The sequence below is a fragment of the Hyaena hyaena genome, unplaced genomic scaffold (assembly GCF_003009895.1).
Source record: "Hyaena hyaena isolate Hyena2069 unplaced genomic scaffold, ASM300989v1 scaffold_78, whole genome shotgun sequence".
Taxonomy (NCBI): domain Eukaryota; kingdom Metazoa; phylum Chordata; class Mammalia; order Carnivora; family Hyaenidae; genus Hyaena; species Hyaena hyaena.
Window position 1 is genome coordinate 497,143 of NW_024080710.1, and position 17,057 is coordinate 514,199.

General features: G+C 37.5%; 1 protein-coding gene across 3 annotated transcripts in view; it reads right to left on the reverse strand.

Moving 5' to 3' along the window:
- The window catches only part of MARCHF8 (membrane associated ring-CH-type finger 8), a 126,938-nt gene that overhangs the window by 78,910 nt on the left and 30,971 nt on the right, over positions 1 to 17,057 (reverse strand). The window contains exon 1 of one of the 3 annotated variants that reach the window (XM_039233741.1): positions 4,432 to 4,510. The exons of the other annotated variants lie outside the window; for them this stretch is intronic. The gene's annotated coding sequence lies outside the window, so the exon portion shown is untranslated. Of the gene's footprint in view, positions 1 to 4,431; positions 4,511 to 17,057 lie in introns of those variants that run through there. 3 annotated transcript variants of the gene reach the window in all.

Consider the following 17,057-nt stretch of genomic DNA (forward strand, 5'->3'; position numbering starts at 1 on the left):
GAAAAACCTGTGGCAGGAACCATCATCTTTCACAGAACATAACCACAGACAATCAATAAATGTTTCATCCTTTTAATCATGGTTATTATCTTGTTCCAAAATAGTGAATGCCTTTTTTCCACCAGGAGAATGGATTATTCTTCTTAGAGATATTTCCATGTGTGAAGAAAGCCCACATGCCAAGGATCTGGCAATGAGATTGGGTACTTTTGCTGTTCAAACAATATTTACTGTAAAAATTCCTCAATTTCCTGCCACCAATCACATAAACTTGCCCATTGTCCCCAACCCCTTCATTAATTATGTAAATTATATTAAGTGGTTCAAAGGAAAAGGAGACCCCAACTCTGGGACTATACCTGGGCTCTCCACTCTCCTCTTCATCTGGCTATTCAGTGGCCTCACTTATCAGCCATCCTCCTACCTCATACTTTCATCCTCTCTTTTCTAATGGCTCCTTCACACCAACAAGGTAAGAGTTTTCCAAGGAAAATCCATAAAGTAGATTATGACACTAGACACTATTAAAGAATTATGAAATTCCAGATCAATAAAGAATTTTAAAGTGCTTTGTGGATCTCCCATCTTTTTATAAAAACAAAAATAAAAATGCTTTCAATTCTCCTATCCTCTTTCCCTCTATAAGCAAACTTTCTGAGCCATGTACAATGTTCTTCACTTTCTTGCCTTTTACAACTCACTTCAATGCAATACAACCTCTGTTCCTTCATTTCACAGAAAATGTTCTTGGCCTTTCTTAATCACTGATCAAACTTGGGAGAAGAGTTCCAAATGAAAGTAACCAAAATAATAATACAAAACGACAACAACTAGCAGAAATAAAGATTAGAGTTTTTAAAACCCTTTTAAATAAGTCAGTCAACATCCTCATAGGTGTACAGATGATATACCAACCATAAAGCTAAAATATGATAACATTAAAAAGAAAAAAAGTACTCTTGAAAATTCAAAATTATAAGCAAAATTAGAAAACAATTTCTGACAGCTCAGAGCCTGAAGCCTACTATTCAGATTCTGTCTCCCTCTCTCTCTGCCCCTCCCCCACTCGCAATCTGTCTCTATCAAAAATGAAAAAATATTTAAAAAATGTTTTTTTAAAAAAAAAGAGAAACAAAAGGGGGGAGAAAACTTCACTTGACTCTTGGGATCGTCCCATGTATCCTGCTTTTTGACGGCAAAACAAAGGTCTTACATACTCTAGAGCTCTTCTGAACTGACATTTCTTCATTTTCTATGCACATTTCATCTCACAGCAATCTGGCTTCAATACACTAAAGTCAACATTGTTCTCTATGCTGCTAAACCTAAAGGACATTTTCTAGCCCTCATGTTATTTTTTTAAATTTAAATTCCAGCATAAATACGTTATATTAGTTTCAGGCATACAATACAGTGATTCAACAATTACATACATCACCCAGTGCTCATCCCCAGCACACTCCCTTAATCCTCATCTCCTATTTCACCCATCCCTCCAACGTACCTCCCCTGCGGCAGCCATCAGTTTGTTCTGTATTGTTAAGAGTCTGTTTTGTGGTTTTTCTGTTATTTTTTTCCTTTGCTTATTTGTTTTGTTTCTTAAATTTCATGAGTAAACTGAATGGTATTTGTCTTTCTCTGAGTGACTTCATTCACTGAGCACTATAATCTCTAGCTTATCTGTATCATTGCAAATGGCAAGATTTCATTCTTTTTATGGCTGAATAATATTCCATTGTATATATACACACATCTTCTTTATCTATTATTCATCTACTGATGGACACGTGGGCTGCTTCCATAGTTTGGCTATTCTAAATAATGCTGCTATAAACAGAGGGTTGCATGTATCTCTCTGAGTTAATGTTTTTGTATTTCGGGGGTAAATACCCAGTAGTGCAATTACTGGATAGTAGGGTAGTTCTCTTTTTAACTTTTTGAGGAACCTCATTACTATTTTCCATAGTGGAAAATAAACATTAAACAAATAATAAAAATTTTAAATGCAACACAACAAAGTAATAACTGACAGAAAAGTTATATGCAATTACCAAAAGTAAAGAAAAAGAAATCATAAAACACACAAACACATTCCACAGATTAAAGTTGACTCAAACTCAGAAACAAAGATGATAGTCTATTAGTTTTTAAATCTCTAAAAATAATTCAGAGCATGACTAGAGGTGATAAAGAGTAACATCAATGAAGTTACATTTAAAAAAATAGAAAGGCAATGCTCAAGTAGAAAATGAAATTCAAAGCATAAACCCTGTAAACATGAGAGAAACAAACTTAAAACTATAGATATACCACCTGTGGATACTAATGCTACAGGAAAAACACAAGAGATGAGCATCTGCAAATCTTCAGTGCTTCACATGCATTAATTCATTTAATTCTCACAAAAGTGCCGGGAGTTAGGGAAACTATTTTATTTCCATTTCACACATGTCTTAGAGAAGGTTAGGCAATTTGCCTCAAGTTTCATAGCCATATTTCACCAAACACGGTAGCCTGTGGTGACTTATAAGGTGAACCTAAAATAAGCAGATTTTCTTTTTTACCGCATTGTGGCATTGCTATTGGAAAGACAAAGGTAAAACCAGGTGTTGGTGGCTTTGTTATGGTAGAGAAGAGTTATAATCATGGTGGATACAGAAGATAAATAACATGGAATCCACATTTGAAGTATTAAATAGTAACAAGCTTTTTCCTGCACATTTGCGTATATGAAGTATCAACTGACCAAAGTACTGGGTATATTTGCTAAAACTTCAAGAAAGATAATAATCTAGATATTTCAAAAGTGGTTATTTTAAGGCAGTAAAATGTGGTTCGATAGTTGGGTCTAACTTTTAAGATATTTAACTATCATTTTGAGTTTACTTGCAAATTTGTATCACAAGCCACATAAAAATATTGCATTTTATATTTATTTTATTTTTGAGAGAGAGAGAGAGAGAGATCAGGGTAGGAGCAGAGAGAGGGAGACACAGAATCTGAAGTAGGCTCCAGGCTCTGAGCTATCAGCACCAACTGTGAGATCATGACCTGAGCTGAAGTTGGCGCTCAACCAACTGAGCCACCTAGGCACCCCAAAATACTGCATTTTAGAAATACAGTCCAGGGGCACCTGGGTGGCTCAGTCAGTTAAGTGACCGGCTTCAGTTCAGGTCATGATCTCGCAGTCCATGAGTTCAAGCCCCAAGTTGGGGTCTGTGCTGACAGCTCAGAGCCTGGAGCCTGTTTCAGATTCTGTGTTTCCCTCTCTCTCTGACTCTCCCCGGCTCGTGCTCTGTCTCTCTTGCTCTCAAAGATAAAAAATATATATATTAATTTTTTTTTAGAAAAACAGTCCATATCTTCAATTTAACTATATGTTTTATATATTATATATAATGTTATATCCTTACACTATTACAACTATATAAAACTTAGAAACATACCTTTAAACTATCTCAGTAGATTATTCAAGAAGAGGGGCAGAGTGGACTCCAGGTACACCCAACAATGCTGCCCAAGGGGAGTAAAATGGGCCGCTAAGGAAAACTGATAGAACCTGGGGCTAAGTTATTCTTAGCTAAAAGCAAGTGGTAGATTAGAAAGTGGAGACGTGCTGCAGACTTGAAGCCCAGTGGGTGTAATTTAGAATGCCAAGGTGCAGAGCAACGGAGCAAGTAAGGGAGAAAATAACATGGGGTAGGTGGGACACAGCTCAAGACAGCGCATACCATCTTCTCCAACGACCCTGGGAGAGTTCAGAGGAACCACTCCACCATGTGTGTGAATTAGATGAACCAAGAATGATTACTGGGGTGAAGGACTTGGACTAACATCTGAATTCTGCAGAAGATTCTGAACCTGAGGAAAGATAAGGAGGAATACGCATGGGCATTCCTTTGTTCCCAGGACAAATACAAGAATACTGAAAACACTTAGTTAACAAAAGGAAAAGAGATCTGTTGTGGTTCTTTCAGCATTTCACTTCTAAGAAACGGAAGTGTGAGTCTTGACTTTTGGGATAGAAAACACTTTCAATGAAGTACAGAAATAGTCTACTTCCTCTAGTTCCTCCAAATGCTCCTCAATGCTTGTCCTACAGTGAATAGTGCCTGATCGTTAGAGGAGAAGGGGGGACAGAGGAGAAATCAAGGTCACAGTAGCCAGAGAAAGCCCTTCCTGGGCTTTCACCACACAGTACCAAAGTGACCTATTTACATTTCTGCCTCCCTCACAGGGCTGTGGGCAACTTGAGGGTTCGGTAACGGAGCTATAATTAGAATACAGAGATTCCAGCCATTTATCACAGGATGTTTCTGTTTGCTATTGCTGGGTAACAAACTACCCAAAACTTAATTGCTTAAACAGCAATGATTTCCTATTTCTCAACAATTCCATTGGCTGGCTGGGCTGCTCTTCTGCTGCGCTTACCTGACTTACTCATGCTGTTGCAATGGGCCCAGGTCGGCTGGAGACTGGATCCAGTGGGGTAGGCTGAGCCTCCCTTTCCATGTGGCCTCCCTCCTAGGCTTCTTCATGTAATGCCAAGCAGCACTCCAAGAGGGAAGGCTCAAGAGGGCTGGCTCACTGCACATGGTGCCTCTGCTTGCATCGTGCCTGCTGATGTCACACTGGCCAGTTCAAGACACATGACAAAGCCCACCATCAGGGGTGGGGAAAGAGACTATATATACCACTTGATGGAAGAAACAAGCAGACTCATGTTGCAAAAAGGCAGAGATATGAACAGGGAGGGGTTTCATCAGGGGCCATTTTGTACCAAACTACCACACATCATTTGTGCTGTTTTTCTCTCTGATAACAATTATTATTTTTATTGATTGAAGTTTTTTTTTTAACTACAAAGTGTTTTTATACCTATTACTTCTAAAAAATTAATTATGTTATATAATATGTAAGGTGAAAAAAAAAGTTACTGGGCTCCATTTCTATTTCAGAATAATGGATCCAAAAATATTTCAAGGCTTAGAGATTAGAATTACTTCTAGAAGCAATTCACATATGAAGTTATCATGTTTCTTCAGGAACACATGGATCTCTTGAAACATCTTTTTTTAAGTTGATAGAGGAACACATTTTAAAACAGAAAAATCTGGGGTGCCTGGGTGGCTCAGTCAGTTAAGCGTCCGACTTCAGCTCAGGTCATGATCTCATGGTTCACGAGTTCGAGCCCCGCATGGGCTCTGTGCGGACAGCTAGCTCAGAGCCTGGTGCCTGTTTCAGAATCTGTGTCTCCCTCTCTCTCTGACCCTCCCCTGCTCACGCTGTCTCTCTCTCTCTCTCTCTCTCTCTCTCAGAAGTAAATAAAACATTTAAAAAATTAAAATTAAATTAAAAAGTTAAACAGAAAAATCTGACACAGTTATATTTCATTTAAGGTGCTTCCTACAAAAGGAATTCTTTTCACATCATATAATATAATAGCATATAATGCTGTTGTGAGACAGCCCCATACCAGCCAGCTATCATCTCAGGCTGGAGAAAGCACCTTCTCTACTTACTGCAGTAAAGTGGAGAAATCAATGTGGGGCTTGCCTTACCTCTTCACTCTTACCTCCCCCCCTTTCCAAGATATGTCTATCCAGCCAGTCTTCTCAAGGACCCTTGTTAACATGCCACAGTCAATTCCACCCTTGTTCGTTCTGATCTAGTCTCTTGGGATGCTCTCCACACTATGCACACTGGGCCATAAACTCACTGGCCTTCAGAGCATATCTCAAAGCTTGTGTCTTCTGCAAGCAAAGAAACAGCAAAACAAGTTCCCTCTCCCCTTTATTACCACCCATAGCACTTACCCAATATTCTTTCCAGTGTGAACAAAATGGTCCTTCAATATACGTGATTGCTGATTTTATGTGTCAACTTAACTAGGTGATGGAACCCAGATAGTTGGTCAAACATTATTCTAGATGTTTCTGTGAAGGTTTATTTTTAGATGTCATTAACATTTAAGTCAAGAGAATTTATGTAAAAGGCATTACTTTCCATAAATATGGGTAGGCCTCATCTAATCACTTGAAGGCCGTAATAAAAAAAGACTGGAAGAAGAGAGAATTCTGCTAACAGACTGCCTTCAGACTCGAATTCCAGAATCAACTCATCTCTGGATCCCCAGCCTGTCAGCTTCCACAAGCACATGAGCCAACTTCTCAAAATCAATCAAAATCTCATTATCAAGCAATCTCTCAAGAAGCGAGAGAGAGAGAAATCCTGGCTCTATTTCTTTGAAAAGAGAGATATCATTGGTTCTGTTTCTTTGAAGATATATAGCCTATTGGTTGTTTCTTTGGAGAACCCTAGTATAATATATTACATAATTTTAGATTATTCTTAAGCATATAAAGCTTAACCTACTTAAAAGGCTGAACTCTCTCTGACTCATGTATTTCTGTAGTATTCCCTACAGTGTCTTGGATCATCATATATTTCTTTAATACCCCCTACAGTGTTCTATATGGAACAGAGGTGAAATATTTTTGTAACTTTTTAAAAATGTCTCTTTATTTATTTTTGAGAGAGAGAAAGAGACACAGATAGAGAGAGACAGAGAGAGACAGAGAGAGTACAAAGCCTGATGCAAGGTTCAAACCTAGGAACTGTGAGATCATGACCTGAGACAAAATCAAGATTCAGACGCCTATTAACCAACTGAACCAACCAGGCAACCCTACTTCTGTAACTCTAATCAGTGTTTTCTTATGACTAAACTGAATCCTTGTTTCCTAACCTTTATGCCCCCACTGACTGTGACATGCATGTAAATGCATGACAAAGCAATAAGCTGAATGAAAGAAAGAAAAGTCACATTGGTCCTGTTTTCTTGATGGAAAATCCCAAAAGTGGTTAAAGTTTATTAAGAATTGGTAATTTTAATATTATATTAATTTGCATACAGGTGGTTAAATGTAAAAAAACTTAGGTATACTATTTGTTTTATGATGCTGGAGCCCATTTTTTTTTTTAATTTTAGAAAGAAACAGGGGAGAGGGGCAGAGGGAGGGAACGAGGGAGAAAGGGAGAGAGAGTGGGGGGAGAGAGAGAGAGAGAGAGAGAGAAAGAGAGAGAGAGAATCCCAAGCAGGCTTCACACTCAGTGCAGAGCCCAAGTGGGGGCTCAATCCCACAACCCTGGGATCATGACCTGAACCAAAATCAAGAGTTGGACACTCAACCAACTGACCCACCCAGGTACCCCCAGAGCCCATTCTTTTTAGTTTTCTCCATCCAGATAGCATTTTCTAGTGAAAAAATTATAGTTACAGAAAAAAAAATGTTTCTGGGCATCTGGGTGGCTCAATTGGTTGTGTGTCCGACTTCGGCTCAGGTCATGATCTCGTGGTTCTTGAGTTTAAGCCCCAAATCGGGCTCTGTGCTAACAGCTCAGAGCCTGGAGCCTGCTTCAGATTCTGTGTCTCCCTCTCTCTCTGCCCCTCCCCCACTCACACTGTTCCCCCTCTCTCAAAAATAAAGAAACATTAAAAAAAATTTAAGGGAATAATTATTTGTTTTTAAAGTCAACTATCAATTCTCAGAGATTTTTCAACTCCTTATAATTGTCTTCTCTTAAGACAAAACATACCTGAATCACTTAACCTAATCGAACAAATGGATAGACACATATTTTCATAGGGATAAGAAAGCTAATATGACCCAGACACTGAAATAGCTCATCAACATTTTCTGAGCACCTTCTAAGTGCCAGGATCTCATGGGAAACTGAGAAATGTTAGAAGGGAACTGACGCTATCCATCCCCTCCCTAAAATATATTGGATGATACCAAGAACATACAGACTGCTCACATTTAGTAAGCAATTCTCAGTAATGTGCACATTTCTTCTTCCACCAACTGAGTTATGTGCATATCAAAAATCTACTATTTATACCTGTTAAAATAACCAGATTAGAACCAAGATGAAATTGCTCCAGCTAAGCCTGTCAACAAACCAAAACTTAATTAAATTTCTATGTTCATCTCTCCTCAAAAAGGAAAGTCTAGGTTACCCACTCAGAAGTGTCTTCTCAGCACAAGTTACTTGACCTGGCTCCAAGACTTCCCTTTGCTCCATATAAGGAAAGTAACCCTGCTCTAACCAATCGGCAAATGCCCAGTATAATTTTCTTGTTCCTGCTCACTTTGATCTATAAAAATCTCTCTCTCTGCATGTTTGGATGCTGCCAATTCATATATCGCTGAATGAAAGTGTCTACTAGATCAGATGACTGCCCATGGAAAATCTTCTTCTAGCATACCCAAACCTGTTTTTGTCAGCTGTACTTATTGCAATTGTATGATTTAATACTATATAAACTAAACACAAATGAGCAAAAATGTGGCTACAAAAATAAGAAATTACTATTCCCATAAAAACTAAGTTGAATACTTTGGAGATTATCCATAAAGGCATATTTTTTTCCCTTAAAAATTTCTGTCAAATGGCTTGTAAGTAAGACAACTACAAGAGACAAGGAAAAATATTCTAAAACACTAAAATTCTGTGCTCAGATTACCCTAAAAGTTTTTAAAGTCTTAATCTACTTTAAAGAAACTAAAACTAGAAAATACAAAAGTTACCATATGGATGTAGTTTATACAAGAATTTCAATCAGTAGAATCATACTTAAAGATGTCAAAAAATTAGCCTCCTGCATTCACCACTAATATCAGAACAGTCTATCAGTGGCAATAACCCTGCATCTGAATGATTCCTACAGTGAGTTATTCTACTTAAATTTCCCTGTAAGGTGGCATAAATTCAAAAACTATATAGAGGTACCAGTTATTCACTATGGCACTATTTGTAACAGCAAGAGACTAAAGACAAAATGTCCACTAATATAGGACTAGTTGAAGAAACTACAGCATATTCACACAATGTAATATGACATAGCTACAAAAAAAAAAGCATAAAGAATGTCTCTACATACCTGCATTGCAAGATCTCTAGGAAATAACAAGAGTAAAAAGCAAGAAAAGAAAATTATATATAGTGTACTACCATTCATCTAAGATGGGGCTGAGAGGCAGAAATAAATCTGTACTCGTGAGTGCACATGCATGCACACACACTTCCTTACACATTTTAAATGGAATGGTGGAGACAGAAGGCTAGAACAAAGAGGACAGGGATCAGAGCTAGACTTTTCTGATCCTACCTTGTTCTGCAAGCTTGGCTCTGGGACCACTTACATGTTTTCCATAATTACTAACCAAAAAACGAAAGACAAAAAAAGATTTTTAACCTCTAAAATTCAAAACCAAAATGAAACAAACCTAAATATTTATACAATCAATGGCATAACCATACAAAAGAAAATTATTTCAAATGACTTCAAACACAATTTCACCATATATCCCTTGAGGAAACTATCCTAAGAATAGAAAAAAAGAATTAGAAAAAATGTTTTTTAATTCTTAAGCCATTTTTAAAATATTTATTTATTTTTTTTGGGGGGGGGCGACAGAGAAAAAAGAGGGAAACAAGGAAGCCAAAGCAGGCTCCAGGCTCTGAGCTGTCAGAGCAGGAGCCAGATGCGGGGCTGGAACTCACAATCATGACCTGAGCTGAAGTTGGATGCTTAACCGATTGAGCCACCCAGGCAGCCCTCTTAAACCATTTTTTAATTAATCATATTGTTAGTAATAATATCTATAAACATAAAAGGTGTTCATGTCAAAAGGACCCAGGAGCCAACCTGAAGGTGCTCTCATTGGCCAAAGATGGGACAATATAATCAATGATAACTGTGATGGACTTAAAAAACAAATATATTAAAATTAATGTTTAAAAATGAAGAAAAAAATATCATTCATCATATTTGGAGATAGTAAGAATTCCCCCAAGAGTTATAAATAAAGAGAAAGAAACATTAATTTAGCTTGTTTTCTCTATATGAAGTTACCTCTGGGTAACCAATAATTAATAAAGGAAAACTTCTCTACAGGTGTACTACAACTAATAAGTGAAAAAGGAATGATGAAATTAGAATAGCAACATCTTGCAAACCCCTGATTAAATAATAGATCTATGAAAACTATAAGTGGCCATTAATATCACAGAGATAACAATCAGGCATTAAATGCTACTGGAAACCACCCCTATGAAATATTCTTGCAACAAAAGTGAATCTAAATCAATTCAATTCTCTAAAATTCACATTCACTTTATAGGAAGACGTGAGGTGATGAACATATTAAACGACACCACCGGGATATAGTCTGTATAATTTATAGTATGGGCAACCCTACAAGATAAATGATAGGATATCTTCAGCAAATATGTTTCAAGAACAAAGTAAATAAATAAGAGGAATGTACACATTAAAAGATATTTTAAAAGGGGGCGCCTGGGTGGCTCATTCAGTTAAAGAGCCAACTTAGGCTCAGGTCATGATCTCGCAGTTCATGTGTTCGAGCCCTGCGTCTGTGCTGACAGTTCAGAGCCTGGAGCCTGATTCAGATTCTGTGTCTCCCTCTCTCTCTGACCCTACCTTGCTCACGCTCTGTCTGTCTCTCAAAAATAAACATTAAAAAAATTTTTTTAAAAAGATATTTTAAAAAAACTGTACCAACTAAGGTGGATAAACCATGTTTAGATTCAAAAAAATCAACTGCAAAAATACTGCAAAAAAAAAGTATGAAATAATTTGGAGGTGACTGTGGGATTGTGGTTAATTCTAAGAAAATGGCCCTTTTCTTTTAATAAACATATTGAAATATTAGATGAAATTACGTTGTTAACTAAAATTTTCTTCAAAGATGCAGGACAGGGTATAAGGAAACAAAAGGGGCTATGAGGGACTGCCAGCTGGGATCTGGACACACAGCAGTGCATTGTACTATGCCTCTACTTTTGTGTGTACCTGATGTTTTCCATAATTAAGTTTTGAAAATTTGATGAATGATTGAACATATACTTTAAGCTAATAATAAAATGCTCATGGTATATACATCTTTCTCTTCTCTAGTTCAGCTTAAGTGGCAATACTTGTACTGTGTCACCCATCTGTCATAGGACACATGCCCCTTATTTCTCTAAATTATAAACTAAAAGCACAGAGCCTGCTACACTAGAGGTGCTCGATAAATGTTAAATGAATAAATTCTGTTTGTTATACATCTCTCCTGGTCTGGTAAACCTTCTGACAAATTCTAATTTGTCAATTCAATTTGTGGTAAAGGATGAGTAAAAAGACCAAGTACAGGGGCACCTGGGTAGCTCAACCAGTTAAGTGTCCAACTTCACCTCAGGTCACGATCTCATCGTTCGTGAGTTCGAGCCCTGCATCGTGCTCTGTGCTGACAGCTCAGAGCCTAGTGCCTGCCTCAGATTCTGTGTCTCCCTCTCTCTCTGCCCCTCCCCTGCTTGTACTATATCTCTCTCTCAAAATAAACATTAAAATTTTTTAAAAAGTACAAAAGAAAAAAGTTAAAAAAATCCCAAACCTTGCACTTAACTTCTTAAATCTACATCCTACAAAAGATGCTCATTTTTCTTTTACTGCGGTAAAAAAATATATAACAAAACTTATCGAATCAACCATTTTAGGTGTACAGTTCAGTAGTGTTAAATATATTCACGTTGTTTTGAAAAGATCTCCAAAACTTTTTCAACATACAAAACTGAAACTCTATACCCACTAAACAAAAGATGTTTATTTATTTTTTTTAATTTACATCCAAGTTAGCATATAGTGCAATAATGACTTCAGCGAGTGGAATCCAGTGATTCATCCCCTTCAGGGAACACCTACTGGGTCATCTCAACAAGTGCCCTCCTTAATGCCCCTTGCCCACCCACAACCCTTCCAGCAATCCTCAGTTTGTTCTCTATAGTAGAGTCTCTTATGTTTTGTCCCCCTCCCTGCTTTATATTATTTTTGCTTCCTTTCCCTTATGTTCATTCCACATAAGAGTAGAGTCATATGATATTTGTCTTTCTCTAACTAATTTCACTTAGTTCCATCCATGTAGTTGCAAATGGCAAGATTTCATTCTTTTTGACTGCCTGGTTAATACTCCATTGTATTTATATACCACATCTTCTTTATCCATTCATCCACTGATAGACATGTGGGCTCTTTCCATACTTTGTCTATTGTAGATAGTGCTGCTATAAACATTGGGGTGCATGTGTCCCTTCAAAACAGCCCACCTGTATCTTTTGGATAAATACCTACTAGTGCAATTGCTGGGCATAGGGAAGCTCTATTTTTAATTTTTTGACGAATCTCCATACTGCTTTTCAGAGTGGCTGCACCAGTTTGCATTCCCCACAGCAGTGCAAAAGAGATCCTCTTTCTCTGCATCCTCGTCAACATCTGTCACTGCCTGAGTTGTTAATTTTAACCATTCTGACAGGTGTGAGGTGGTATCTCACTGTGGTTTTGATTTATATTTCCCTGATGATGAGTGATGTTGAGCATTATTTCATGTGTCTGTTAGCCACCTGGATGTCTTCTTTGGAGAAGTGTGTATTCATGTCTCTTGCCAATTTCTTCACTGGATTATTTGGTTTTTTGGGGGTGTTGAGTTTGATAAGTTCTTTATAGACTTTGGATACTAACCCTTTATCTGATATGTCATTTGCAGATACGAAAGACATTTATTCTTAATGCTTCCTATCCATTGCTTATTTTATCTTATACATGCCTCTAACTACAACAACCTTTAAGTGTAATTCTTCTGAGAATAAACTTTATGGACCACTTGTGCAGTAGCAGATTTAAAAAACAAACAAAAATTGGGACACCTGGGTGATTCAGTGGGTTAAGTGTCTGACTCTTGATTTCAGCTTGGGTCATGATCTTGCAGTTTTGTGGGTTTGAGCCCCATGGGCTCTATACTGACAGCACGGAGCTTGCTTGAGATTCTCCCTCTTTCTCTGTCCCTTCCCCCCTTACATTCTCTCTCTCTCAAAAAAAAATAAAAATAAAAATAAAAATTTAAAAAACACACATAAACAAAAAACCAAAACACACAAGTCCTTAAAGGAAGTGGGCGAGATCAGAAGTATGACTATGAACAGAAGATCCATATGAACTCCTATTTAGAGAAGAAGACAAGGCTGGAATGTGGTCACTCTGAAGGGGAGTGCGGGGCCAGAAGCAGCAGGCTCACCACTAAGAGAAGTCAAAGGCAACAGCACCACTACAGAAGTAGGAGTCCTTTCATGGGTGCACTCCACAGGGCCTTACTACTCCCCCGGATGTCCCACAGAAGTGACTGGCACAGTGCCAATCTAACAGATGCTTTAGATCAGGTTCCTAGGAAAGCACTGTGCCAAGCCTTGCTTGACACTTTTGGTTAAGTATACCTATTCAGGCTTACAATAATAATAATGGTAGTTAAAAATTTGATAACAATAACCTACTACAGTGTGTCTAACAAATATGTAAAAAAAAAAAAAAAAGAAGGATCACTGATAACTTTATAGTTCTAATTAACTTTAGCATTTCTGTATTAGAAAGATAAACTCTGAATCTAGCACCATCTTTGAAAATCACTTTTATACAGTATTATTCTTCTGAAGCACCACTACTAGCTGAGCCTGTCTTGGGACCACTCTAGGAAAGACAGAGATTTTGCACACGACTGAGGACATTGGCAGGGCCAGACTTGCCAAAGGCCTGTTTACAAAAGGAACCAAGAGGACCAAGAAATCTACATGGGTGGGTTGGAAATAGGGGAGGAAGGAACGACAATTCATTTTAAAGCAAGAGCCCAGGTTTAATCCATATGAAGCCACAGAGCATGACTACAGAGTAGTGGCTTGGAGGACAACATGGTGTGCCTCATTCACACTATGCTGCATAAAATAGGGGAGCTATTAAGTAGAGTCTTTAACTCTATTATCAAAAAGGCTCTGTGCAACAAAAAAAATTTCAAGGCGTTGGCAGCACAGAAGTAGCATCTGTTAGCCACAAATCTGATAGCAGTATGGGTGATAATGACCATCCTGGTGCCCTAGCCATGATGGTCGTTGCCCTATCAACATAACATGTGCACTAGTAATAGTAGCTGCATTGCCAATGCCAGGCACAGGGGCGGGAACTCTTGGTTCTGCCTCCAGTACCAATAGGTTATGGTGGGTATGTGTGCATATACACATATGTAAACGTATGTGTAACAGTGTAAATGTAAATTAATGTAAATTAACAGTGCAACTGGAGAGCATCCAGAGAGAGCATGAGAGTGGAATCACAAGGGAATTTTCACTTTTGCTATATGGATTGAATTTCTTTTTTTAGTTACGCTGCACTACAAATAAAAGTTACATTGTGAAGAAATGATGTCTACATAAAGTAGAACATTTCAAGGCCTAAAGAAAAAAAAATATATATAGTAAAAATCAGTAAAACTTAATACAGAATTTATCAAAAGGCACCATTTATACTTTGACAATTCTTGCCTTAATATTTATTTATTGTTCAAAGACAGAGAGAGACAGACATGAACAAGGGAGGGGCAGAGAGAGAGGGAGACACAGAATCTGAAGCAGGCTCCAGGCTCTGAGTTGTCAGCACAGAGCCCAATGCAGGGCTTGAACCCATGAACCATGAGATCATGACCTGAGCTGAAGTCGGACGCCCAACTAACTAAGCCACCCAAGCACCCCAATTCTTGCCTTCTTAAATCAAGTATTCTACGTGAACATATCTTTAAGAAGAAAAGGTATGGTTTAAAAAGTAATAATTTTCTAGTAATTTCAATTATTCAGGAAGAATATAAATTTTAGGAAAGGAATGAATAATTTTAGTGTGTCCTAGTTATCTAGAAATTACAAGCTACTCATAAACTTAATAGGCAATCAGAGGAAGCACAATATAAAAGTACAAGATTCAGAGTGAGGGAACCTGGTCTGAGTCCTGGGTCTGCTACCACTGCTAGTGAGCCTGTGCCAGAACAAACATTAACAGAGAGCTTACTGTACCACAGACCAGTTTCATATACTTCACACATACTAAATACATCAATCCTCACAACCCTATGATACAGACCCTACTATTATGTCCATCTTACCAACTAGAAATAAGCACAGAGAACTGGACTGCTATGCTAAGGGTCCCTCATCTGGTGAGGGCTAGCCCAGATGCTCAGCAGCAAGTCTAGTCCTAGAGTGTGTGTTCTGGATCACTTAGTTTCCTCAATTTAGCATATCTCCCTACTTCCTAGCATAATTCATACTGAATTACAAATTCAATGAAACTATCTTAATGAAAAGAGTTAAGGTCTTTTAATGTCTCTTATTGAAAATATCTTCAACTGAAGTTCTTTGGAGCCTAACAGACTAACTGAAAAAATATATATAAGCTCACAGCTAAATTTTACTTTACACATGAAGAAATAGGTCTCTGTGAGTGAGAGCAGAAAGAACAAACAGCAGAAACAATACCTGAAGTGATAAAAAGCTGAAGATTTTAAAAAACATACAAAAGACTTAGATCAAGATTCAAGAAAAACATAAATAACTAAAAGGTGAAAGTAAAATAATTAAAAATGTTAACATTCATTTCTCAACTGAGAAGTGAAAATTAAGAAATGAAGCCAAACAGGAATCCTAAGAATGAAAAGAATGAAAATTAAAAACTCACTGGATGGGGGCACCTGGGTGGCTCAGTCGGTTAAGCATCTGACTCTTGGTTATCTGCTCAGGTCAAGATCTCACAGTTGGTGAGACTGAGCCCCACACTGGGCTCCATGCGGACGGTGCAGAGCCTGCTTCAGATTCACTCTCTCCCTCTCTCTCTCTGCTCCTCCTCTGCTTGTGCTCGCTTTCTAAATAAATAAATAAACTTTTTAAAAGATCTTTAAAGAAAGTCACTGGATGATCTTAACAGTAGGCTGGAGATGACTGAAAGAGTCAGTGAGCTGGATAAAAGACCAACAGAAATTATCCAAGCTGAGAAATGGTAGGGAAAATTGTAAAAAAATGAACAAACTCTCACAAATCTGTGAGATAATATCAAGGTGTATAATATATATATATATAATTGGAGACACAGATACAGAAAAGTGTGAAACTGGGGCAAACAAAAAATTATGAAGTTATGATAGACAAAAGCTTCCCAAATTTGATGAAAAACTGAATTATAAATCCAAGAAACTTTGGATACTAAGTTAGGATCAACATAGACAGAATTACACTACAGCATATCATAACCTATTACAAACCAAAAATAAAGAGAAAAATCTTGAAAATGCCTAGAAAGAACAATAACAACAATATGACAGCTGACTTTATCACTAAAAAAGCAGCCAAAAAATAAACAACATCTATAATGCTGAAAAGAAAAACTGTCAGCCCATAATTTCATATGTAGCAAAAATATCTTCCCAAAATGAAAGACAAAGATATTCAGATAAACAAAAACTAAGGAAATACATCCCCAGTAAACGACACCTGATAAAAACTAGGATCTACAGGGGCACCTGGGTGGCTCAGTCGGTTAAGCATCCAACTTCGGCTCAGGTCATGATCTCATGGTTTGTGGGTTCGAGCCCCACACTGGGCTCTGTGCTGACAGCTAGCTCAGAGCCTGGAGCCTGCTTCTGGTTCTGTGTCTCACTCTCTCTCTGACCCTCCCCTGCTCACAGTCTCTCTCTCTTTTAGAAATAAATAAAACATTAAAAATAAATAAATAAAACTAGGCTCTACAAAAAGGAATGAAGGGTTCCAGAAATGGTAAATATATGGTAAATATAAAGAACTATCTTTCATTTTCTCCCTTTAATTTCTTTAGAAGACACTGCCTATTTAATACAAGAAGTATAACATTGGGGCTTATAATATAGGTGTATGTAAAATACATGACACTAACAGCACAATGAATGGGGCAGGAATAGAATTATATTTTCACAAGATTCTTATATTTCATAGGAAGTGGTATAATATTAACTCTAAGACTAGGAATAGATTGGGAAAGTTAAGGATGTATATTGCAACTGCAAATGCAACCACTAAAAAATGTTCTTAAATGTAATACTAAAAAACAGTCAATTTGCCCCCATAGTGTAAAGGAGAAAAAAAGTAACAAA